The following is a 25,710-nucleotide window of genomic DNA, read 5'->3' as shown; positions in this document are numbered from 1 at the left end:
TAATTTAAATTTCCCTAATGAGTTAATTGGTGGTTCAGATGGTAAAGAATCAACCTGTGATGCGGGAGACCTGGGTTTGATCCCTGGGTTGGGAAGATCCCCTGGAGGAGAGCATGGCAACCCACTCCAGTATTCTTGCCTGAAGAATCTCCATGGACAGAAGAGCCTGGCAGGGCTATAGTCCATGGGGTCACAAAGAGTCAGACACGACTGAGTGACTAAGCACAGGAATGAGTTAACTGGGACTCCGCTAGTGGCTCAGCCAGTAAAGAATCTGCCTGCAATGTGGGAGACCTGGGTTCGATCCCTGGGTCAGGAAGATTCCCTGGAGAAGGAAATGGCAACCAACTCCAGTACTCTTACCTGGGAAATCTCATGGACAGAGGAGCCTGGTGGGTTACAGTTAGTGAGGTCACAAAGAGTCAGACACACACAACTGAGCAACTAACATTTACATTTAATGAGTTAATTAATCTATTTTTCTTTATCTTTTTATTATCTGTTCATATCTGTTCATGTGCATATTTGCAATCCATATACTTTCTTTGGTGAAATTTTGCTTTGCGTTTCTAGTATAGATAACTTATAACATTCTGCATGCATGCTCAGTCACTTCATTTGTGTTTGATTCTTTGACCTTATGGACTGCAGCCCACCAACTTTTCTGTCCATGGGATTCTCCGGGCAAGAATACAGAGTGGGTTGCCATGCTCTCTTCCAGGAGATCTTCCAGACCTAGGGATTGAACCAGCATCTCTTGCATCTCCTGCACTGGCAGGCAGATTTTTTTTACCAGTAGCACCACCTGGGAAGCCCCTCTAACACTCTCAAGTAACATATTACTTCACCTATAGTAGAAGAACCTTAAAATAGTGCAATTTATTTACCTTCTCCTGGACCTTGTGTTATCATCATACAGTTTATTTTTACATCTGTTAGAAATACCACAATACATTGTTATTATTTTTATTTAAACATTCAATAATCTTTTAATGTAATTTAGAACATAAGAAAACACCATTTACTCACATATCCCCCAATTCTGTTGTTACATGGTCTTTTGTATAGATGTACATTTTTGTGTGGTATCATTTCCTTTCACCCAAAGAACTTCTTATCAAACTGTATGTCTGGCCAGTCCCTACCTCCAGCAGACTAGATGCAGACAGCCAGCCCCTACTTTGCTGTAACCATGTGCGACCAAATTGCTGTGATCAAAAACGCCATTATGTCAGAAGGAATCCAACACGATTTGGTGGAGTGGGCTACTCCGGCATTGGAAAAATATAAGATAGAGATGACATTGCAGCCTATATTAAGAAGGAGCCTGACAAGAAGCACAATCCCACCTGGCACTGAATAGTGGGCTACAACCTCAGTAGTTACGTAACACATTAAGCCAAACACTTCGTCTACTTCTACCTGGGCCAAGTGATCATTCTCTTCAAATCTGGCTAAAAGCACATTCTGGCTAAAAGCACAGACTGCCCCACACACCCAGTGATTCATTCAAAAATGAGGACTAGAGCCTAAATTCCAAACACCAGACTTAAATCTTCAGCCTTGTCTAAGGCAACACCTCAATCTTTGAAAGCTTTTTGTGTTTCTTTATAGGCATCTCTGTCAGAGAAGGCAATGGCACCCCACTCCAGTACTCTTGCCTGGAAAATCCCATGGATGGAGGAGCCTGGTAGGCTGTGGTCCATGGGGTCGCTAAGAGTAGGACAAAACTGAGTGACTTCACTTTCACTTTTCACTTTCACACATTGGAGAAGGAAATGGCAACCCACACCAGTGTTCTTGCCTGGAGAATCCCAGGGACGGGGGAGCCTGGTGGGCTGCCGTCTATGGGATCACACAGAGTCGGACACGACTGAGTGATTTAGCAGCAGCAGCAGCATAGGCATCTCTGTACTAATTTGTTGTGGTTCTAAAACAATTAATAAAACAACTTACAGTTGTGTATGTGTTAGGTCTCCTTCCTCTCTGCTGAATGTTTTTCATCTTCAATGTCCATTCCTTTTAAAAACAAAATAAATACATCTGTTAGAGAAATGTGTGTATTAAATAAAAATTAAATTGTATTTCTGCTAGTGATGATTTCACTTTTTGTATGTTTGAATAAATATTTCACTTTCATTATTGAAAGATATTTTTACTGGCTGTATTATTCAAGATTGCTGTTATTTTCTTTCAGCACTTTGAAGATACTGTTCCAGTCTTCTGACTTATACTGTTTCCAAAACAATAGTCTGTTATAATTCTTATATTTGCTTCTTTCTGCAAAATGTGTTCCCCCCTCTTTATCACTGATTTTAAGCAATTTGATTGTGATTGTCTTGGTGAGGTTGTCTTCATTTTTTTCCCTTGGGTTTGATTCTTTTAAACCTGTTTTTAAGTAGGACCAGAGAAGCTTTTGGTTTACGTCTTATCTTGCCCATGAAGTGAGCCAATATCCTTTTGAACAGTCTACCTGATACCTCACATATTATAATTTTTCTACTCAGGCTGGTGAGAACAACAACCACTTAAGCCTAGAGATTTTTCTGCCAGCTTCTTTCAGATTATTCCTCCCTTGGCTTCAGGTAGCTTCCTCAGATGAATGTTTTGATAAATACTCAGATGAAGACTCGGGGGTGTAGGGAGGGGGGTTCCTTCTGCAGATCTTCAGAGCTTTCTCTCATTGCAGCTCTCCTTCTTCTTTACCTTGCCCTATGAACCGCATATCCTGATGTTCCCAAATTCTCAAGTCCATCTGTTCAACTCACACAGAGGGGCTAACCCTGACTTTCATCACCCTGCATTCTTGTCTGAAAACTCTATCTAGGTATTATGGTGAATGATCATAGGACTCACTGTTTGTTTCCTTTCTTTCAAAGATCATTGCTCTACACATGTGTGATGAGAAATATATTTCCCATTGCAAATGGGAAATCAGCTCCAACTAAACATTTCCACTTAGTTGCATTTCAGGAATGTATTAATATTACTGATGTTAAGTGGGAGATATCTGTATTACTTACGAGAAGAAAGGTTTGTAAGGATCCAGAGCCATATTAAGGCAAGAAACCTGTGGTGGGTGAAATCTAGGCATTATTAACAGTTGTGTTGCTAACTTTCATCATGAATTTTGTGAAAAATTGTACTTTTCCCCCTATGTTTCAAAATAATTAAAGTTTTTTTGTTGTTTTTGTGTTTTTTTGTTTTTTAAAAGCTATTCTTTTTGTTCTCTCTTCTGCTTTGAGGAAAAATGCAAGGTAATCTAAGCTGGTGCAAGAGAGACCAGAAGCCAAGAGAAACTGAAAAGTTATCCAAATAACTTTGGGTAAATTTTAGCAGTTTTGTAAAAATACGTATAACATTAGTGCTTATATATACATATAATGTGGTAAAAATTTTAAAGCTATTAAAGTTATAAATTATATATATTATAATTATAATAAATTGAAAAGTATGACATGAAGTTCTATGGTATTTTTCTGGAAGCAGTAAGATGACGGTAAGAAAAATACTTCTTGTGACTGTGTTACTTTCCATGAGGCTATTCCTTGCTTTGTCTATTAAGCTCTGAGTGCACACTGGGTTACTGGTATTTAACTTTTGTATCCCATGTAACACCTAATATATGAAGCACTCAATATTTGTTTTTTTTTTACTTGGCTGAATGACTTTTACTTTCTCTAAAAGGACTATATTCTCTTGAGTTTTTGTTTAATTTCAGAAAACATTTCAATTTCCATTCTTAGGTCTTTGCACTTAATAATGCATCATTAAGTACAAAGTATTGCTTTCCACTCAGGAAGCAAGGAGTGGAACAGGGAACAGCTGGACTTTCATAAAACTCCTGTCCAGCTGCTAAGATTCTCGCTATTTTCCTACCTGACCAATGCTTCCTCCTCTCAGATATCTTCACTATATCTAAAATATCACTTGTCACATGCTGACACAAGAATCTGCTTTTCTTTGAGAGCTACCTGAGAATATGATATGTTCTTATGTATATATGTCTGTACAGTGTATAGCATATTTGTGAGACACACACATACACACACATTTAATTTGTTGTTTGTTTCTCCCACTAGAATGTAAGCTCCTTGACAGTAGCAACAGTTTTTGATGATCACTTTATCCCCAGGATACAGAAGAGCGAGACACAAAGGAGCTATTCAATTAATATTTGTCAAGTGAATGAACAGATGAGGTAAGAAGTGGATGATACACTTCATTACCAGAAGCTTCATCATCAAGACTTTTAGTAATACAGGACACATCTGCTTTCAGTGATAGGGCAAACTAACTCCTCTGAAAAACTGCCTGTTACAAATCTACAAACTTAGATATGCTGGATAAACATGACCAACAGGTATTTAATTACAAAGAGGAGCTTTCAGGAAGCTAACGGAAATCGCCAGGAGTCACACAGAAATGAAGAGGAAGCTACAAATCAAGTGATATAATAAAGCTGAAACTATGCTCTTTGTTATTTGGGGAATTCTTTGCCTTCCTAGTATCCAAGACACTAGCACCTTCATAATGGTTAAAGGAGAGGAAGGTAAATCCTTTGCTCCTAGCAAGGAGTAGAACAGAGAACAGGCAAAGGAGGAACAAGAAAGACCCCAGAACAAGCCAAAATCTTCAACTTCAGTGAAAGGATGAACTAAACAAAGAAACAAGGTCCAGTCAAGGTCCAATGACAAGCAAAACTACCTATCCTTGTTTGGCTTATGGGAAGGAAATTTTAATATGGGTTTCACTGAGATTTCACAAATTAATTTCTGTCCTCGCTTATGATATGAGTTCTTGCTTTTGCTACCTACATAGTCCGTAAAACTTCACTCCATAAAGACATTCTCAGTTGGTAGTAATTTGGGCCACCTCACAGAAGTACAATGTACTGCCTTTCTGGAAGAAAATAACCTCAAAAAAAGACACACCAATTGTCCTTGTATAAAATTCCCTGAACTGAAGCTCCGAACAAGCAAAAGTGAAGAGGGAAGAAAAGGACAAATTTTCATGAGCAAAGAATTGAGATATTAAATTATCAGGTAAAGATAATAAAATAAGTATGTGTAAAATGTTTAAAGAAATAAAATGACTGAGAACTTCCTATAGATGCTTATCACATCTTGGAAACACAACATAAAAATATACAAAATAATATTCTATACTGTTTAGGGATATATAATGTGTGAATAAGAAAATTAAAAAACATTATAAGCACTAAATTCAGGATAATGATACCTCTGTGAAGGAAGCGGAGACAGGGAGAAGACAGAGTAATGGAATCTCAGATAATATCTTGACAGGGCATAATTCATATTTTAGAAGAACTATTGTCAAAGGTCAGTAGTAATATTTCCCTTTTAATCAGGCATAATTTTAAAAATATCTGTGATACACTTTTAGAATTGCATTCAATCATTAAGATATTTAGATCATGGACCAAAATACAAACTTTTCTAAAAGAAGAGTTTAGAATTGCAAAATGATTGTAATTATCTTAAAATTTTTACAATCTCCTTCTCAGCTGATTGGACATAGTACTGTTGTTACGAGTCTTGGGTGTCCAAGGTAGTTACCATACTCTCCCCCAGAGCCCCAGTCCTCATTCACACCTTCATTTTAGGATCATTAATACATACAGGTAGAAAGAGGTGGAAAAAGCACAACTGAGTGTCATAATAATGACTCTAGGTAAGATTTATGGCAACCTAGAATTGGTTAGAATCTGGAAATTAAAATGGATCTTTTAGAGCTACTTTAATACTTCATGCATAATTGATTTGAAGATAGAAAACACTAAATAAGATTTACTGGGTGGCAGATGGGTTAATTTATCACCTCATATTGGAACCAAAACTCTCAAACACAGCTACACAATAACATCATTTGGCAAAGTTTAAAACATATGGATACCCATCCCTCAGCCCCAGAGAATCTGACTAGATTGGTTTAGGCTAGAGCCTAGGCAATGGTATTTGTTAAAAATTTCCCATAACTCTAATCTGCAACTAAGAGTTGAGACCCACTTTCTTTGAGCAAAATGGCATGGACAAGGCACGTGTATCTCCATGAAACCCTGAGAATGAAATTGCAGTTTCAAGATCAATATAGCACTCTGAGTGGTCACTGTCAACTGCTCTGATTAGCCTAGAAATGGCCTGAAACCAATTTCTTACCCCTGCCCAAAAACTATAGGAATGCTTTTAGATTGAGGTAAGAGAATTAGGAATATTGCAAGATTCTTATCCCTTTATATTCATGACCCATACGTTCAGATATGAGTTTAAGTAACCTTATTTCAGATCTCTGCACATTCTGGAATTCAATATGGTTTGTAAAAAACTTTCTTAAAAAGATAATTTTCTGCTATGGAAAATAAAATTGTAAGGTAGAAACTGGGATTGGAAACTGAGATTAAAAAGAGAACAAATGAAAACAGTGATAATGTGCTCTATGTATGTGTATATGTGTGTTTACCATCCCTAAATTAAATAAGATATTAATAATAAAAAATAAATTAATAAATTAATAATAAATTAAATCCCAGTGGCATATACCAAAAACAAATGAATAATTATCTACACTATAGATACAGTTTGTTATTCTGAACCTAAAAAAATGATTGATTTCCTCAAAGTAGGGATAATAGTGGAGGTGAAGAGACATATAGGTAGGAAATTTAAGGGAGAAGTGTTTGGCTTTGGGGAAAAAAAATTCTCAGTTCTGAATAAGACTTTTCTCACAAATTTTATCTTTATAGAAATTAAAAGTAAATACCAAATTCCATAAAATTTAATCCCAGTGTATATGTATTTGCTCAGTTGACAAAATGAAGCAAAAGGTCTAATGAATACAATGATATTGAACTATACAACAGACATAAGTATAGTAAAAGTTATTTTAGGTGTACTGAACATGCAAGCTCTTTAATTGACTAAATATAATCCTATGTTTCGGAGAAGGCAATGGCACCCCACTCCAGTACTCTTGCCTGGAAAATCCCATGGATGGAGGAGCCCGGCAGGCTGCAGTCCATGGGGTCGCTAAGAGTCGGACACGACTGAGCGACTTCACTTTCCCTTTTCACTTTCATGCATTGGAGAAGGAAATGGCAGCCCACTCCAGTGTTCTTGCCTGGAGAATCCCAGGGACGGGGGAGCCCGGTGGGCTGCCATCTATGGAGTCGCACAGAGCCGGACACGACTGAAGTGACTTAGCAGCAGCAGCAGCAGCAATCCTATGTTTATAGTTTTGCCAAAAAAGGAAAGTGAACATCATGGTATATATCTGGATCTATGTGATCTATGTTGTGCAACTGTCCTCAGTCATGAAGTCATGTCTGACTCTTTGTGACCCCATGGACTATAGTCCGCCAGGCTCCTCTGTCCAGGGGATTCTCCAGGAAAAAATACTGGAATGGGTTGTCATTTCCTCCTCCAGTGGCTCTTCCCGACCTAGGGAATGAACCAACATCTCCTGCAATGGCGGTGGATTCTTTACCACTGAGCCACCTGGGAAGACCCAGCCAGCAGTTGCATAAGACTATTTATATTGAACTTAATTAAAATTAAATACAATTTAAAAATCAGTTCATCATCATCAGCATCACTAATCACTATTCCAGTGCTCAAATACACCGTCTTGGAGACAGTCAAATAGCTGTCTTGGAGAGCTCAAATACAGGTCCTTTCCATCATCACAGAATGTCTATTGCACAGCACTAAATAATTCAAACCCTTTCCATACTAGTATTTAACATGCTATTCATTGTGTTACTTTAAGGCAAAACAGGTCAATTTATTTTTGGTGTTTATGATAATTGCCTAAGTTATTTTCTTCATTTGTATGTCTAGAATCACCATAAGTATTTTTCTGATACAAAAGGTGTGAATATTAGACTAAAAGTAGACATTTTAATGTCAGATAGTTATTTCAATTTCAGAAATCCTAGAGGTATGGTGTTTAAGAACCTAATTTTGACAGCAGTGTTGGATACATTTTTAAAAATTAAAATGTCTATTAGCTCCTATTTTCTCTTTTCTCCCATTTCCAAGCCCCTTAATAATTCTTAACAAATGCTTCACTCTTTGATGTCTAACATCTTTTAACAGATGAAGTTTATAGGCCTATTTTAATACTAGTTTCTGAGAGTGCATTCTTAAACAAATTAAATTCCTGTCCATAATAAAAATAATAACTTATGTATTGAGTGATTATGATGTGACAGACATAACCATTGAATATGTACTATCCCATTTACTCTTCATGACATTATAATTATTTTCCTTTACAAATGAGAAAAATTAGACTTAGGCTAAATAACTTACATGAGATCATATAGATCACATGAGACTCTGAATCTCCTGAATCTAACCATTTTGATATATAAACACTTTTAAGATAGTTTTGCGATCTAGTTATGAAATAAAAGCATAAATTCATTGGTTCACTAATTAAAGTATACTAATTACTACATTTAATTTCATTAATTCCCTCAAATGATATTTACTGAGTGCCTACCTCACACTAGGTACTTACTAAACTCTGGATATACAGTTGTGAACAAAAGAGATGAAATCCCTGCCCTCATGGACCTGTAGAAACCAAAGTTTCAAAGGCAAAGAAACTTGATTAGATATGTTCAGTTATCTGCAAAAGAATCAAACAGAAAAATAGGTATCAGCTTCTGAGATCCACCAATGAGCTGCTAGGCTATTTTGTCAGTTGCAACAACCTGAGAGCATTTCATTATTCCACCACTCAGTCATGCATCAGCAGGGATGAGGATAGAATATGTAGTTATATGGAATGATGAGAACCTGGCATACTATAATTATTTCAGAGCAAAGTGATTCAAAAATAAGATCACTGAAACCTTAGGTGAAAGAAACAAAGTCAAGGACAAAAATCTCATCCAATATAAAAGTTAAAAGAAAACACAGGAACCAAAGATTTTAAAACTGCTTATAACTTCTTTGTAGAACTTTAGTTTTGTTCAGCTAAATTGATCAACATTACTCTGAAGTGACAATTATATACATTTTTATACATACTTCTAACATCAGAAAATAGAGACACAATTAAGTTGGCATGAAGACTGAGCATATGTTTAATTCAGGATGTAAAATTTTTCTAGGTGACCATAATCGAAGAATTCTAAACAGACAGACTTTAATTTTAGATAATTTGGGAAAGAAGCTAATCATTAGGAGTAATCATTTATTGCAAATATGCATTTCTATAGTTTTAAGAACAATACAAAAAACATTCATATAATAGTTGCCAGAATAACTGAATCCTTTGTCTACTTCAATATGGCAATTCTTGTTGGCTCATTTTGTTGTAAAATATTTTGTAAGTCATGGAAGCAAATCCACGAAGAAGGTAAGAAATAATAACATGAAATGTATCACCTTGATTCATATATTTATAAACACTCCTCCTTGGGGAAATGCATTGCCGTAATAAAATACTTTGAAAGACATTACATCTGCAACAGGAATAATTCACAAATACAGTTACACATTTAGGTGGGAAAGACTGTGACATATACTGTAATCTTACATTTTTCTCATCAAATGAAGATCTAAATATTTATGAGGATTTTTGTAGCATCTGCTAGTAAATGTGCACCCTAATACACTCTTATTCCTCAAAATTTGAAGAAAAATATTTTTAAAAACCTTAGGTAACATTTCTGCAGGGTGAGATCAATTTATTGATACATTAGTGTATGAAGCAAAGTAATCATGCATTATTCAAAGAATTTAGCCACATTCTAAGGGACTTATGTCTCCTCTGGGTTTAAATATAAAAAACATGATTTATTTTTAGAGTAGTCTGGAAACAAAATTTAAAAGGGTCAATCTTCATTTTAGTAGCTGGACAGCAGTAATTTGAAGATATTCATTTGTTCCTAGAAAAATTTATTTATCACATATTTCAACTCAAACACAGCATGACATAATGTGATGAGCACAAAAATGCTAAGGCATTGTCCCAATCTCCAAAAAACTTTTATTGAACAAAACAGATATAGATAAAAAGCACAGCCATGCAAATGCTATGGGAAGAAATGATCTAAATTGTGCTATATATTATATAATTATATAATATGCATAATTATATATATTGTAAATATATAATTAATGTTATAAAAAAGAAATCTAACTAGAATTAACAAACATGAATAACCTCAACATCTTATTAAAAACAGTCCTAATAAAATGTTTCTTAGCAAAGAAAGCAATTTTTAAAATTTAAACATCTAATTAATATTCTGGGTAAACTATTTGGTAACTGTGTTTTTTTAAGTTAATGCTCAGAATACAAATATATACAGTGCTTACATTTGTCAAATTCTTCAGGAATAACAATTCCCTAACCTTCGTCCTAGACAAAACTAGCCTTCATACACTCATATCCACCACTGAATTTTTTGCTTACAACTAGGAATACTTTTCTCTGAAGCAGCCTGGAATGAGTCATTGGCCAGTTAATCAGAAAAGTACAATACAGAAGAAATAACAACAATCAACGAAATAAGTAACTAAATAAATAAAACAATATATGTATATTTATAGGTATATATATGTATATATATTAAAATATATATAATGTGTATATTTTATATATGTAAATATATACTTTAAAATGTTCATTTAACATAAATATCAATATATTTTAATTTACAACTCTTCATGTTAATGGAAGTGGTAAATTTTATTTATCACTTTTTTATGTAGTGCCAAGACTATTTGTTTGAGTTGGGCATTCCATAGTCATATGCATCATCTACATATTCTAGTTTTAGCTGTTTGTTAATTAATAAGGTCAAAACCCAAAGACACTTAAGGAGCACTTTGTATAAAAAGTATTTCTAGAATATGATTTTTCCAATTTTTTACAAGTGTCCCTTCCACATATTTTAGCAGTTCACATGTTATCAAGTGTCGGCAAAAGAATTTGACTCAGTTTTTATAGACAAAAATCTATTTCAGAACTTGAAATTTTTGTTCATTTTGTTCATACTGAATTAGATTATACAATTAAAACAAGTAAAAATGGCATAACAAACTTGAAGGGATAAAGTATAACTGACTCTTTGATAACCAAAAAACATTCGAAGGTGTAGCAGAGAGTAAACAGAGCCATGAGCACTCAGGGTGTCGAGAACATCTGCCAGTATGTATTACGGAGGTATTGAGGACAGTTACTCAATTCAGTGAATCAATACATAAAACTGCTGAAGAGATTATTGTATAAAGTATATTATGTATATATAAAGTATACCAGGCATTCAGGTAAGCATTTTAAAAGCACTGGTGCAAAAGACTGTTCAATACACCTGTGTCTCTCTTGCTGTCTCGCATACAGGGTTATCGTCACCATCTTTTTAAATTCCATATACATGCGTTAGTATACTGTATTCATGTTTCTCTTTCTGGCTTACCTCACTCTGTATAGCAGGCTCCAGTTTCATCCACCTCATTAGAACTGATTCAAACGTATTCTTTTTAATGGCTGAGTAATATTCCATGGTGTATATGTACCACAGCTTTCTTATCCATTCGTCTGCTGCTGGACATCTAGGTTGCTTCCATGTCCTGGCTATTATAAACAGTGCTGTGATGAACACTGGGGTACACATGTCTCTTTCAATTCTGGTTTCCTCAGTGTGTATGCCAAGCAGCGGGATTGCTGGGTGGTATAGCAGTTCTATTTCCACTTTTTTAAGGAACTCCACATTGTTCTCCATAGTGGCTGTACTAGTTTGCATTCCCACCAACAGTGTAAGAGGGTTCCCTTTTCTCCACACCCTCTCCAGCATGTATTGCTTGTAGACTTGGACTCTGTGGGAGAGGGCAAGGGTGGGATGATATGGGAGAATGGCACTGAAACATGTAAATTATCATATGTGAAACGAATCGCCCCAGTCCAGGTTCGATGCATGATACAGGATGCTCGGGGCTGGTGCACTGGGATAACCCAGAGGGATGGGATGGGGAGGGAGGTGGGAGGGGGGTTCAAGATGGGGAACACATGTACACCCATGGCTGAATCAAGTCAAAGTATGGCAAAACCAATGCAATGTTGTAAAGTAAAATAAATAAATTAATTAATTAAAAAAAATAAAATGCATGCTGCACATCAAAAACTTAGTATAAAAAAATAATGTAAAATAGTTCATTAGTATTTTCAATATTATGTTTTAATGATAATTTTTGAATATATCGGTTTAAATATATTGTTGAAATTCATTTCAAATATTTTAAATACTTTTTATAATGTGGACACTAAGAATTTAAAAATACATATGTGACTGATTTTATTTTTATAATATTATTATTATATAATTCTAAATCTTTTTTGCATTAAGCATTTCAGTTGTATTTTATTAAATCTTGGATTAACTTAAAAAAATTACAATCACTGTTACAGTCACTGTTATTAAAGAAGATTCTTATAAAACAAAAATAAATAAATAAATAAAGCATTGGTATTTAATCCTCATGACAACCTGAGAACTCTGTAAGACAGGCATCATTTTCTCATTTTTTACAAATGAAGAACCTGAGTCTCTGTGAGGTGCAGTGTTTTACCTAAACCTTTCCAGTTAATAAATACCAAAACTAAAACTGGAACCTTGTTTAAACAATGCTGTTTCCAATACTGCTTCTACTGTTCTATATAATGATTAATTAGAAATTCTTTAAGGACAAGACCTAGTCTTTTTCATTACAGTATCTCTGTGTCCAAATATGTATTTAGGCTTTAAACAGACAGACCCATGTAATAGATGTATGGGTTCTTTGGGGAAACATCAACTTATTCAGACAGCGACTTGTTAAATTGATCCCTGGTATAACAGAGGATAATTTGGAGCAAAATAATTAGTTTTGTTTCCTGTTTTTTAAAAAAAATCTCCTACTGTACACTTAAAATTTGTTAACAGGATTTTTTTAGGGCTTCCCTTGTAGCTCAGTCAGTAAAGAATTTGTCTACAATACAGGAGACCCAGGTTCAGTTCCTGGCTTGGGAAGATCCCCTGAAGAAGGAAATGGCAACCCACTCCAGTATTCTTGCCTAGGAAATCCCATGGACAGAGGAGCCTGGCAGGCTACAGTCCATGGGGTTGCAAGAGTCGGACACGACTTTAACGACTAAACCACCACCAAGGAGAAGAAAAAGATACTTCCAGATCCATTTAAGGAGACAGGGCTTCCTTTGTGGCTCAGCTGGTAAAGAATCTGCCTGCAATGCGGGAGACCTGGGTTCAATCGCTGGGTTGGGAAGATGCCCTGGAGAAGGGAAAGGCTACCCACTTCAGTATTCTGGCCTGGAGAATTCCATGGACTGTATAGTCCATGAGGTCGCAAAGAGTCGAACACGACTGAGCAACTTTCACTTTCAAAGGTGCTAAGTGAAATAAACCAAACACAGAAAGACCAATAACTGCATGATTCCATGTATATGAGGCGTCTAAACCAGTCAAATTCATAAGATCATAGACTGGAATGGTGGTTACTAGGGGCTGGGGGAGGGGAGGGGAAAATGAGGAGCTGTTAACAAGCATAAAATTTCAGTTCTGTTTCTTGCTTTTTAAACGTGGAACATTGGATGGAGAATGTTATTTATCGACATTCCCTGCAGTTAGCTAAGATTTTGCTATTTAAATTATTATTCATAAAATTTATTGAGTTGTTACTTGTGTAACAAATCACCCCCAAAATCAATGGCTTCTTGCATGTAAAACAATCTTTCAGAAAATAAATTTGGTTTATATAATAAAAATGAAATAGTATACAATCTCATTATCTAAAAAAATGCTATTTCTGATATAACTTATTGACTTATTTTTATTTTTTTAATGGGAGCCTCAGGTTCTGATTTAAGGATGGTGATCCATAGTTATGAAAGTTATTTAGTCAATGGAAATTGTGCAAAAGCAATATACTTTTTTAAAAGATCATTCTATTTGAAGGGATCTACTAATGTCAAATAATAAAAAATGAATATATCACTAATTAATATTTAATTCTGTTGGGGATGACCCAAAGCAAATTGAACATGCAAAACTCAAGGATTTTTTAAATTTTTAACAAACAGTAGCCAACAAAATATTTTATATGAATAAGGGCAAGCTACTTCCCTTAAACAGAGTAACCAGCTTATTATGAAGTCAAGCCTCAGAACAAGCTCTAGAAACATTTATTAGCGAAGAGGATAAAATGGTTCATATTACAGCTTATTCTGTAAGCTTAATGAAGTCTCAGTTGTCTGTCATTTTAGGAGCTTGAAACATTCCCCTTATAAGAAATACTGACTCAACACTGCTCTATATCCCAGAAGACACGGTTACTCTCATGGTCAGCATTAAGCAAATAGAATCTTTCTAAACCAAAGGCAGGATACGGGATAGTTTACAAAGGTAGTCTTTGGCAACATCCCTAAGGGCAGAAGCTGCAAATCTTGATGGATTTTTATGTCCTGTTTATTTAAGGGTGGGGAGCAGTTTTATACTGTTTTAGCCAATTCTTTTAAGTTCAAAGCTTTTAGTTTCCCTAATCACCATCCGTTTATAACAGGTGCCATGTCAATTTCAAAGCTAGCCACTAATTTAACCAGTGAAAACCTACTTCTGACATGAAATACAGTGATTAGCAAAACATCTGGATATGATCAAAGACAAAGATAGCTAATGTGCTTGTAATCATTGCCTCTGAAGTGGGGAGGATGTCCTCTCTGAAAAAGTGATATCTGACTATCACTGGAGTGAAGGTTCCTGGTTAGAATGTGTAACTGTCAATGTGGAATTATTTTTAAGCAAATTACAATCATCAATAATTTTTTCTATTATTAGGAATTCAGTTTCTAAGAAATGAAAAATAAGAAGGAATAAAGGCAGAAAAAGTAAGCTCATTTACATTAGCTTTTTTGCTTTTTATATAGTTATATTTTTAACACTGACCTAATGCATTCATTCACAATACTGCTGACTTAGTATTATTACTCTGTCTGGGACCAGCTGCATGATATTTGATGGGATACACTGAATGGAGTGGTGAGGGAGGAGGTAGCTGCTATCTAGAGAGCCTAATTGTGAAGTCATATTCTTCAGATTAATGGGCAATATATGTCTCTGCCACAGCCCTGATAATTTGACTTATTTGAACCACTACTCTTTTAATATTTGTTCAATTTTTATTTGGAGGATAAGTTGACTGGTTTGTGCAAGGGTCAGAAGGAGGGCAAATCTGCCTGTAAAAAAAATATTCTGCCTATAAATTACTCTATCACACTCACTAACATCACTCAGATCACTGTTTACTAAGAGAGTACAACCAATAAACAACATGGTGATCTTCTCTTGTTACTTTTAAAAGTCCCTTATAGGACATGGAGAAAAAGGAACTCTTGTACACTGTTAGTGGGAATGTAAATTGATACAGCAAGAATGAAGGTTCCTGAAAAAATTAAAAATAGAACTACCCTATGATCAAGCAATCCCACTTCTGAGTATACATTCAAAGGAAAGCAAATCACCAAAAGCAGTGATATCTGCACACTTGTGCAGCATTATTCACAATAACCAAGATATGGAAAAAAACTAAGAATCTATCAAGAGATGAATGAATAAAGAAAACGTGACACATATATACAATGGAATATTATGTAACATTTAAATAGAAGGAAATCCCGCCATTTGTGACAATATGGATGACAATATGATGACAATATGAAGGAACATTATGCTAAATGAAATGTCAAACACAGAAAGAGCAATACTGTATGACATAATCTCACTTATATATGGAATCCAAAACAAAAACAGTAGACTGGTAATCACAGCCTTTGTGATTAGCAGAGGCTGAGGAGCTGGGGGAAAAGGGAGGGAGATCTTAATCAGAGGGCAAAAACTCTCAGTTGTAAGATGAGTAGGCTCTAGAGACGTAACATATAGTATGGTGACTACAATTAATAATAATAATATATTGTACACTGGAAATTTGCTAAGACAATAGACATTAGGTGCTCTCACTACAGAAAAAAAATGGTAACTATATGAGGTGATGGATATGTTACTTAGCTTCATTGTGGTAACCATCTCACAGTGTATATGTATATCAAAACATTACACTGTATGCCTTAAATACATATAAGTTTTATGTATCAATCTTTCCTCAAAAACTAAACATGCTATGAAGTAGGATGAAAGAAAAGCCTGCTGTCCCCTTATAGCTATCTCACCCCAAGTGACTTCCTAAAATAAAATATGCCCTGTAATTCTACTCAGTATACTTGCAAAGAGGAGTTTTGGAAAACACATTTTCTCCAATTTTTTGCATTTTCATTAACATTTTAGATTCTTTTTGTAATATATTTGCCTGCTAAGCACCTGTATGTCTAGCTTAACTCAGTTCATCTCACTCTCCATATATCTATATAACATATTCATATATTTTGTATATATGTGATTTTTTAATCAATCATGGGGAATACAATAATAAAAAAATACAGATACATACACATTTTTTCAGAAAGGAAATAATACACCTATAATACACTCAGATTTTAGTAGTCATTGAATATTCCTGAGAGTGTTATGAGGGTTTTGTCTTTTAATTTAGAATACGACTTTTTAAAGAAATAGGGGCTTCCCTAATAGCTAGGTTGGTAAAGAATCCGCCTGCAATGCAGGAGACTTCAGTTCAATTCCTGAGTCAGAAAGATCCGCTGCAGAGGGGATAGGTTACCCAATCCAGTATTCTTGGGCTTCCCTGGTCGCTCAGCTGATAAAGAATCCGCCTGCAATACGGGAGACCTGGGTTTGATCCCTGGGTCGGGAAGATCCCCTGGAGAAGGGAATGGCTACCCACTCCAGTGTTCTGGCCTGGAGAATTCCATGGACTGTATAGTCCATGGGGTCGCAAAGAGTTGGACACTACTGAGCAGCTTGTAAGGTAAGGAAATGACGTTTTAAATGATTTGGCCTTTCTCCTGAGATTGCAGAAATGCTGTGTATGTCATGGGGCTGAAATTATTAATGTGCATCAATAGTATTTTTCTCTTTTTCTTTGAGGTACATGAGAGCATTCTGTTTCTCCACCCCTTGAAAGGAGGTGTAGCCATGTGACTATCTATTTCAGTCAACGAGTCATAGGCAGAAGTGACACGTGTCACTTCAGGGCTTGAGCATTTAAGTGCTGATGCAGGCCCCTCCAGGACTGCTCCTTCTCTGACAGGACAAGCACGTGTGAGCTGGGAGACCCCATCAGTCTAGTCTCTAACTACCTACAATTAACATAGCTCCCCTACAGACCTGAGTGGTACCTTAGTGTATGAAAGCGATAAACCATTGTTGCTTCAAACTGAAGTTGAAAAAACAAAAAAGGCAGCAAAAGCAATAACAACAAGAAAACCAGAATATACCCAAGTTGAACTACCCAGTACTTATCCTTTAATAAAAAACAGAAAACCCTTTTTTCTAGGTAGAGAGGAATCACCTAACTATGTAATATTATTTTAAAGATTATTTTCTGTAGCTGAAATAATTTCTCAATGAAATCAAAGTGGCTAAATGTTAGCAGAATGCTGGTTATTTCACACAGTAATAAACTAGCTCTATATATACACAGCAAGCTGTGGCAATTTAAAGGTTACATCTTCACAGAAATGAGATAGTGCTAGCCTATCAAAAGAAAATGACCACAGATGTTCAAGTCAGTCATAGGGCACAATAACAGAAATATTATATATCTTCCTGCAGTTGTTTTAGCTGTACCACACTAAGAACTAAATTAAAAATAGTAGCTGAATTATAAAATTTCTAATCAAGATGTAGTATGAGCCACCAAAATGTATATTAAAATTTACATAGTTCGCTTATCTTATACCTTTATTTTTATTGGTAAAAGTTATCCTTATTTGTTTGTGCTAAAAGGAATTACACAGAAATATGAAGTTTTATTCTTTTTCCTTAATACATATCATTAAAGAAACATAAATGTGATTTCAAGATCAAACATTAATTACTGCTTAACACAATAAATTATTTTCTCTCTCTCCTACAACCTCCTCTGTGTCTCTATCTTTACACTTCAGAAGCTCAGACTTCTACTCAGACTTCTGCTCTGTGCTCATTCATATCCCACTCTTTGAGACCCTGTGGACTGTAGCCTCCAGGCTTCTCTGTCCATGGGATTTTCCAGGCAAGAATACTGGAGTGGCTTATCATTTCCTACTCCAGGGGACCTTCCCAACCCAGGGATCGAACCTGTATCTCCTGCATTGGCAGGCGGATTCCTTACCATTGAGCCACCTGGGAAGTCCATCATCTACCCAGAACACTCTGTCAACTTCTGTACCCTTGATTTTTTTTTCCATTTATTTTTATTAGTTGGAGGCTAATTACTTTACAATATTGTATTGGTTTTTGTCATACATTGACATGAATAAGCCATGGATTTACATATATTCCCCATCCCGATCCTCCCTCCCACCTCCCTCTCCACCCGATTGCACCCTTGATTTTTAATCAGCAGAAGAATATAAAGACCTAAGGAAAAATAAAAAGTGAGTGACTAATACAAATTCCACTCTGTATACTGCTCACTTCAAAACGCTATTATTGTAATCTAAGAAGTTAAAATAATATGATACTTTAACCTCTGAATTAAATCAATTTAAGAGAATACTGGGAGTACTATTTTCAAGAGATTGTTTGAAATCAAATCTTTGAGCTGGTACAAGAATAATTAAGAAATGGTTTTAGGTTCCAGAGCAATAGTTACCTATATACAAGTTATCAGTCGATTGGCTCCAATTATTCCTTCAGACATCTAAGAAAGACAAACCACAGACATAAAAAGCTCTTGCTGATCTGCATATTCATAATACCTCAGTGAATCACCAGGACTGGCACTGATGCTGCCTGAATATTAATGCAGAGCCAACAGCTGAGCTGAAGGGCAAAGCAATATATAGAAACAAACTGCAATTTCCCTCCAGAATTCACAATTGAACTTCATGGTGGACAGCTTTCAAAAAACATTTTATTGTTATTATTATTATTTCATTCCTTATTACAAGATTGTTCCTCATATCTTAGAACATCTAGTCAGATCAGGGCAGGATTACAGTACATCTTTTTTTTATTATTATTATTTTAAACCAAATTTGATCATGTAATCTTTTATACCATAAATCACAGACAACTCCAGCTTATATGCTAAATATCTATGCAGTATGAACCCCAAAAAGGAGGCATCTAAGTCATACACTGCAACCAGCCGAAGGTCATTCTATTTTTATATGCTTTTAAAAGATTCAAATTTAGGAGCAGTTAAAAGTTCGGATAGTTAAGTGCTTTGCCTTCAATTCTTCTCCCTGTTCTGCCCTTTAATTTCTTGTAAAAACCTCTGTCTCCTGACCCCACCTTTTGTCACAGCTCAAATGGATGTTTCTGCCTTGGCTTCTGCGGAGAGCCACAGCTTGAGGCTTCCGGAAGAAATGCTGCAATTACTTCCATGAGATGCAGCAGAATATTTGTGGAAGAGTATGTAGGAGGGAGATATGTATTTGAGGTTTGCATGTGTGATGTATTTGTAGCATCGCCATTACATTTATACATCTGTGATCACAAGACTGTTTATTATAGGATTCTATTTTGCTTGGAGAAGTGGCAGATTAGACAAAACTCTCCCAAGCATTTGCATTTCCTTTTCCTGAAGAAGATGCTGTCTGCCAACAGTGGTTTCAGAAACAAACAGGAGTAGATAAAGCAGTATTTCTTTAAAAACAACCTCAGGTTTAGAAAACAGAGTTCTGAATCTTACTGATTATCATACCGCTTGGCTTTATTTATTGTTATTGGGCTTCTATTTCAAATGATAGTAAATAATAACCATATCAATATCTAATGGATATTGATCCTATACTCTATCAATTTTTGCTGCATAACAAACTACCTCTAAAATCAGTTGCTTAAAGCCATGAACTATTACTGCTTATGTGCCTGGGGGTTGCTTGAGGTTCAACTGATCTGGGGATAGCCTCGGCTTGACACTTCTGTTTCAGGCTTTGGCAGTCAGTATTGCCCTACTTCTCACTGTGGGTCTATAAGTTGTTGGGGGTGACTGGTCCATTTCTCAATCCTCTTTAAACCTATCGGCACAACAGGTGATAGCCTACTCATGGTGTTAGCAGAGGTACAAGGGTGCAAACAAAATATACAAGGCTTCAAGGCTTAGGATACTATCCAGAACACTCACTACCTCTTTGGTCTATTAGTCAAAGCCAAGCATCAGGAAAATATACATTATCTCCTCAGTGGAAGAGACTGAAAAGTCACATGCCCAAAAGAAGGGTGGAAAAATTTGAGCTCATAATGCAATATACTACACACACTATGGCCCTGGAGCCTTTGTTAGCATGTTATATGCATCATTTCATTTATTCTTCAGAGTAGTCCCATATATTATTGCCATCATTTTACAAACAAGAAATTGATAATCAGAGAGGTTAAGTAACTTGTTTAGGATCATTCTGTCAGCAAGTGATAAAGCAATGACTGATGTCTAAGCAATTCATAAATGCAATGCAATTTTTTGCAAATGTTCCATCCTACCTGTTTTCAAATCATATTTCTATATTTAGTACAGAGATTATAAAGATATGGGACATAATGTTCAGTCATCAATATAATGAAAATGAGAATGGATCAGTTCAGTTCAGTCACTCAATTGTGTCTGACTCCTTGCAACCCCATGGACTGCAGCACGCCGGGCTTCCCTGTCCATCACCAACTCCCGGAGCCTACTCAAATTCATGTCCATTAGATGAGATGAATCTCATTGATATCTTCAGGACATTCCATCCAAATGCATTAGAATATACCTTCTTCTCAAGTGCACATGGAACATTCTCCAGGATAGACTGCATCTTGAGTCACAAATCAAACCTCAGTAAATTTAAGAAAATTGAAATCATATCAAGCATCTTCTCTGACCACAATGCTATGAGACTAAATATTAATTACAAGAAAAAAAAACGTAAGAAACACAAACACATAGAGATTAAACAACACATTTCTAAATAACCAAGAGCTTACTGAAGAAACCAAAAGGGAAATTTAAAAAATTTCTAGAAACAAATGACAATGAAAACATGACTCAAAACCTATTGGATGCAGCAAAAGCAGTCCTAAGAGGGAAGTTTATAGCACTACAATACTACCTCAAGAAACAAGAAAAACATCAACTAGACAACCCTACTTTACACCTAAAACAACTGGAAAAAGAACAAAAAAAAACCCAAAATTAGTAGAAGGGAAGAAATCATAAAGATCCAAGCAGAAATAAATGAAAAAGAAATGAAAGAAACAATAGTAAAGATTAATAAAAATAAAAGTGGTTCTTTGAGAAGACAAACAAAACTGACATTTAGCCAGACTCACCAAGAAAAAGAGAGAGAAGAATCAAATCAAATCAACAAAATTAGAAATGAAAAAGGAGAGGTTACAACAGACAAGGAAAAAATACAAAGGAGTATAAGAGACTATTATGAACAACTATTTGACAATAAAATGGATAACCTGGAAGAAATGGACAGATTCTTAGAAAAGTTCCATTTTCCAAGACTGAACTAGGAAGAAATAAAAATTATGAACAACCCAATTACAAGCACTGAAATTGAAGCTGTAATCAAACATCTCCCAAAAAACAAAAGCCCAGGACCAGATGGATTCACAGGAGAAGTCTATCAAACATTTAGAGAAGAGCTAATGCCTATCCTTCTAAAACTCTTTCAAAAACCTGCAGAGGAAGGAACACTTCCAAGCTCATTCTATGAGGCCACCATCACTCTGATACCAAAACCAGACAAAGACAACACAAAAAAAGAAAACTACAGGCCAATATCACTGATGAACATAGATGCAAAACTCTTCAATAAAATTTTAGCAAACAGAATTCAGCAACACATCAAAAAGCTCATACACCATGACCAAGTGGGCTTTATCCCAGGAATGCAAGGATTCTTCAATATACACAAAACAATCAATGTGATATACTAAATTAACAAATTGAAAGATAAAAACCATATGATGATCTCAATAGATGCAGAAAAAGCTTTGACAAAATTCAGCACCCATTTATGATTAAAACTCTTCAACAAATGATCACAGAAGGAGCCTACCTCAACATAGTAAAGGCCATATATGATAAGCTTACAGCAAACATTATTCTCAATGGTAAGAGACTGAAAGCATTCTCCCTAAGATCAGGAACAAGACAAGGGTGTCCACTTTCCCCACTATTATTCAACGTAGTTCTGGAAGTCCTAGCTACAGCAATCAGAGAAGAAAAAGAAATAAAAGGAATCCAGATCGGAAAAGAGGTAAAGCTCTCACTGTTTGCAAATGACGTGATACTGTAAGTAGAAAACCCTAAAGATAGTATCAGAAAATTACTACAGCTAATCAGTGAATTTAGCAAAGTTGAAGGATACAAAATCAATACACAGGAATCACTTGCATTTCTATATACTAACAATGAAAAATCAGAAACAAATTAAGGAATCAATCCCATTCACCACTGAAACAAAAAGAATTAAATATCTAGGAATAAACTTACCTAAGGAGAAGGAGACAAAAGAACTGTACACAGAAAATTATAAGACACTAATGAAAGAAATCAAAGATGACATAAACAGATGGAGAGATATTCCATGTTCCTGGGTAGGAAGAATCAATATTGTGAAAATGACTACAGTACCAAATGCAATCTACAGATTCAATGTGATCCCTATCAAATTACCAATGGCATTTTTCACAGAACTAGAACAAAAAATTTCACAGTTCATATGGAAACACAAAAGACCCCGAACAGCCAAAGCAGTCTTGACAAGGAAGAATGGAGCTGGAGGAATCAACCTTCCTGACTTCAGATTATACTACAAAGCTACAGTCATCAAGACAGTATGGTACTGGCACAAAAAGAGAAATATAGACCAATGGAACAAGATAGAAAGCCCAGAAATAAACCCATGCAACAAAAATACGGGTACATTATCTTTGACAAAAGAGGCAATATACAATGGGGAAAAGACAGCCTCTTCAATAAATGGTGCTGGGATAACTGGACAGCTACACGTAAAAGAATGAAATTAAAACACTTCCTAACACCATACACAAAGACAAACTCAAAATGGATTAAAGACCTAAATGCAAGACCAGAAACTATAAAACTCTTAGAAGAAAAAAAATAGGCAGAACACTCAAAGACAAATCAAAGCAAGATCCTCTATGACCCACTTCCTAGAGTAATGGAAATAAAAACAAAAGTAAGCAAGTGGGACCTGATTAAACTTAAAAGCTTTTGCACAGCAAAGCAAACTATAAGCAAGGTGAAAAGACAACCCTCAGAATGGGAGAAAATAATAGCGAATGAAACAACTGACAAAGGATTAATGTCCAAAATATACAAGTAGCTCATACAGCTCAATGCCAGAAAAACAAACAACCCAATCAAAAAGTGGGGAAAAGACCTAAACAGACATTTCCCCCAAAGAAGACATACAGATGGCTAACAAACACATGAAAAGATGCCCAATATCGCTCATTATTAGAGAAATGCAAATCAAAACCACAATGAGACATCACATCACACTGGTCAGAATGTCCCTCATCAAAAAGTCCAGGAACAATAAACACTGGAAAGGGTGTGGAGAAAAGGGAACTCTCTTGCACTGTTGGTGGGAATGTAAATTGATATAGCCACTATGGAAGACAGCATGGAGATTCCTTAAAAAAAAACTAGGAATAATTGACCCAGCAATCCCACTCCTAGGCATATATCCTGAGGAAACCAGGGTTGAAAAAGACACATGTATCCCACTGTTCATTGCAGCACTATTTACAATAGCTAGAACATGGAAGCGACCTAAATGCCCATTGACAGATGAATGGATAAAGAAGTTGTGGTACATATCCACAATGGAATATTACTGGGCATAAAAAGGAACACATTTGAGTCAGTTCTGATGAGGTGGATGAACCTAGAACCTATTTATACAGAGTGAAGTGAGTCAGAAATAGAAAGATAAATATCACATTCTAATGCACATATATGGAATCTAGAAAAATGATTCTGAAGAATTTATGTACAGGGCAGCAATGGAGAAACAGACAGAGAGAACAGACTTATGGACATGTGGAGAGGGGAGGAGAGGATGAGATGTATGGAAAGAGAGTCATCTCATTCTTAAAACTCATTTATACATGAGACTGAATAAGATAATGTCTTCAGTAGGGAAGAGCCACAGACAAATTAATAAATTAAACTTTCATTTATGGTTCTTTTGTGATCAATGATTATTCCTTAAAACAATAAAGACCTTATTCTTTAACAACAAACACTACATGCAAATGTAATTGATATTATTTTATAAAAAAGTGTGCAACGAACAAAACAGTTCTGTTGATTCAAATACTATTCATCAAAAACCACAAATGGCTATAACAATGACAAAGAACTTTATTGAATGGAAGGTAATTGTTCCACACCAGTAGAAATATAAGTACACTCATAATTATTTTCTAATTCATTTTGGAGGTCAATAGCGAAATGGTTTTAGAATATGTTTATATTTGCATTGGTTTCTTGATTTTTCATATTTTCATTTGATGTCTAACAGTTGTTTTAAGAAACCTGAAGAGGTTTAGTTGAATCAGAAAAGTAAGCCTGTACCATAGGACTCAGTGATAATTCCATAGTTTTTATATGGTTCCTCATTCTATAAAGTGCAGCATAGTTAATACCACAAATTGTTAAAAGAGTGTAATTTGCTAAAATAAACATGAATAACAGTATGGCAAAATTAAATAAGAAGGACTATGACATAAATCCAATCTCCATGTTGCAAGATTTCTCCCCAAGTTTAAGCTATAGACAGACAAATTTTATTTGAGAGTAAGATTAGCATTCATAGAAATTGGAATACTAAAATCCTAAAATGAATGTCTATGTGTAGCTTGTGAAATAATATAGAGAACCCTTGTCTTCGATAGACACCACTATGTTATTCAAGATTAATATTTGTACTGAATCTCACACTTGGTCCACTTCCTTTCAGTTCAGTTCAGTCGTTCAGTCGTGTCTGACTCTTTGTGACCCCATGAATCGCAGCACACCAGGCTGCCCTGCCCATCACCAAATCCCAGAGTTTACTCAAACTCATGCCCATCGAGTTGGTGATGCCATCCAGCCATCTCATCCTCTGTCGTCCCCTTCTCCTCCTGCCCCCAATCCCTCCCAGCATCAGGGTCTTTTCCAATGAGTTGACTCTTCGCATGAGGTGGCCAAAGTATTGGAGTTTCAGCTTCAGCATCAGTCCTTCCAATGAACACCCAGGACTGATCTCCTTTAGGATGAACTGGTTGGATCTCCTTGCAGTCCAAGGGACTCTCAAGAGTCTTCTCCAACAGCACAGTTCAAAAGCATCAATTCTTCGGCACTTAGCTTTCTTTATAGTCCAACTCTCACATCCATACACGGCCACTGGATAAACCACAGCCTTGACCAGACGAACCTTTGTTGGCAAAGTAATGTCTCTGCTTTTTAATATGCTATCTAGGTTGGTCATAACTTTCCTTCCAAGGAGTGTCTTTTAATTTCATGGCTGCAGTCACCATCTGCAGTGATTCTG

The 25,710-nt window shown here is 35.6% G+C and overlaps 1 pseudogene; it reads left to right on the top strand.

The window, feature by feature from the left end:
- Positions 1 to 1,192: 1,192 nt before the first annotated feature.
- LOC122689774 lies at positions 1,193 to 1,458 on the top strand (annotated as a pseudogene).
- Positions 1,459 to 25,710: the final 24,252 nt, after the last annotated feature.

Source organism: Cervus elaphus, chromosome X (genome assembly GCF_910594005.1).
Source record: "Cervus elaphus chromosome X, mCerEla1.1, whole genome shotgun sequence".
In the NCBI taxonomy this organism is placed as follows: Eukaryota; Metazoa; Chordata; class Mammalia; order Artiodactyla; family Cervidae; genus Cervus; species Cervus elaphus.
Note: the sequence above shows the minus strand (reverse complement) of the source record. Positions and strands in the feature narration are given on the sequence as shown.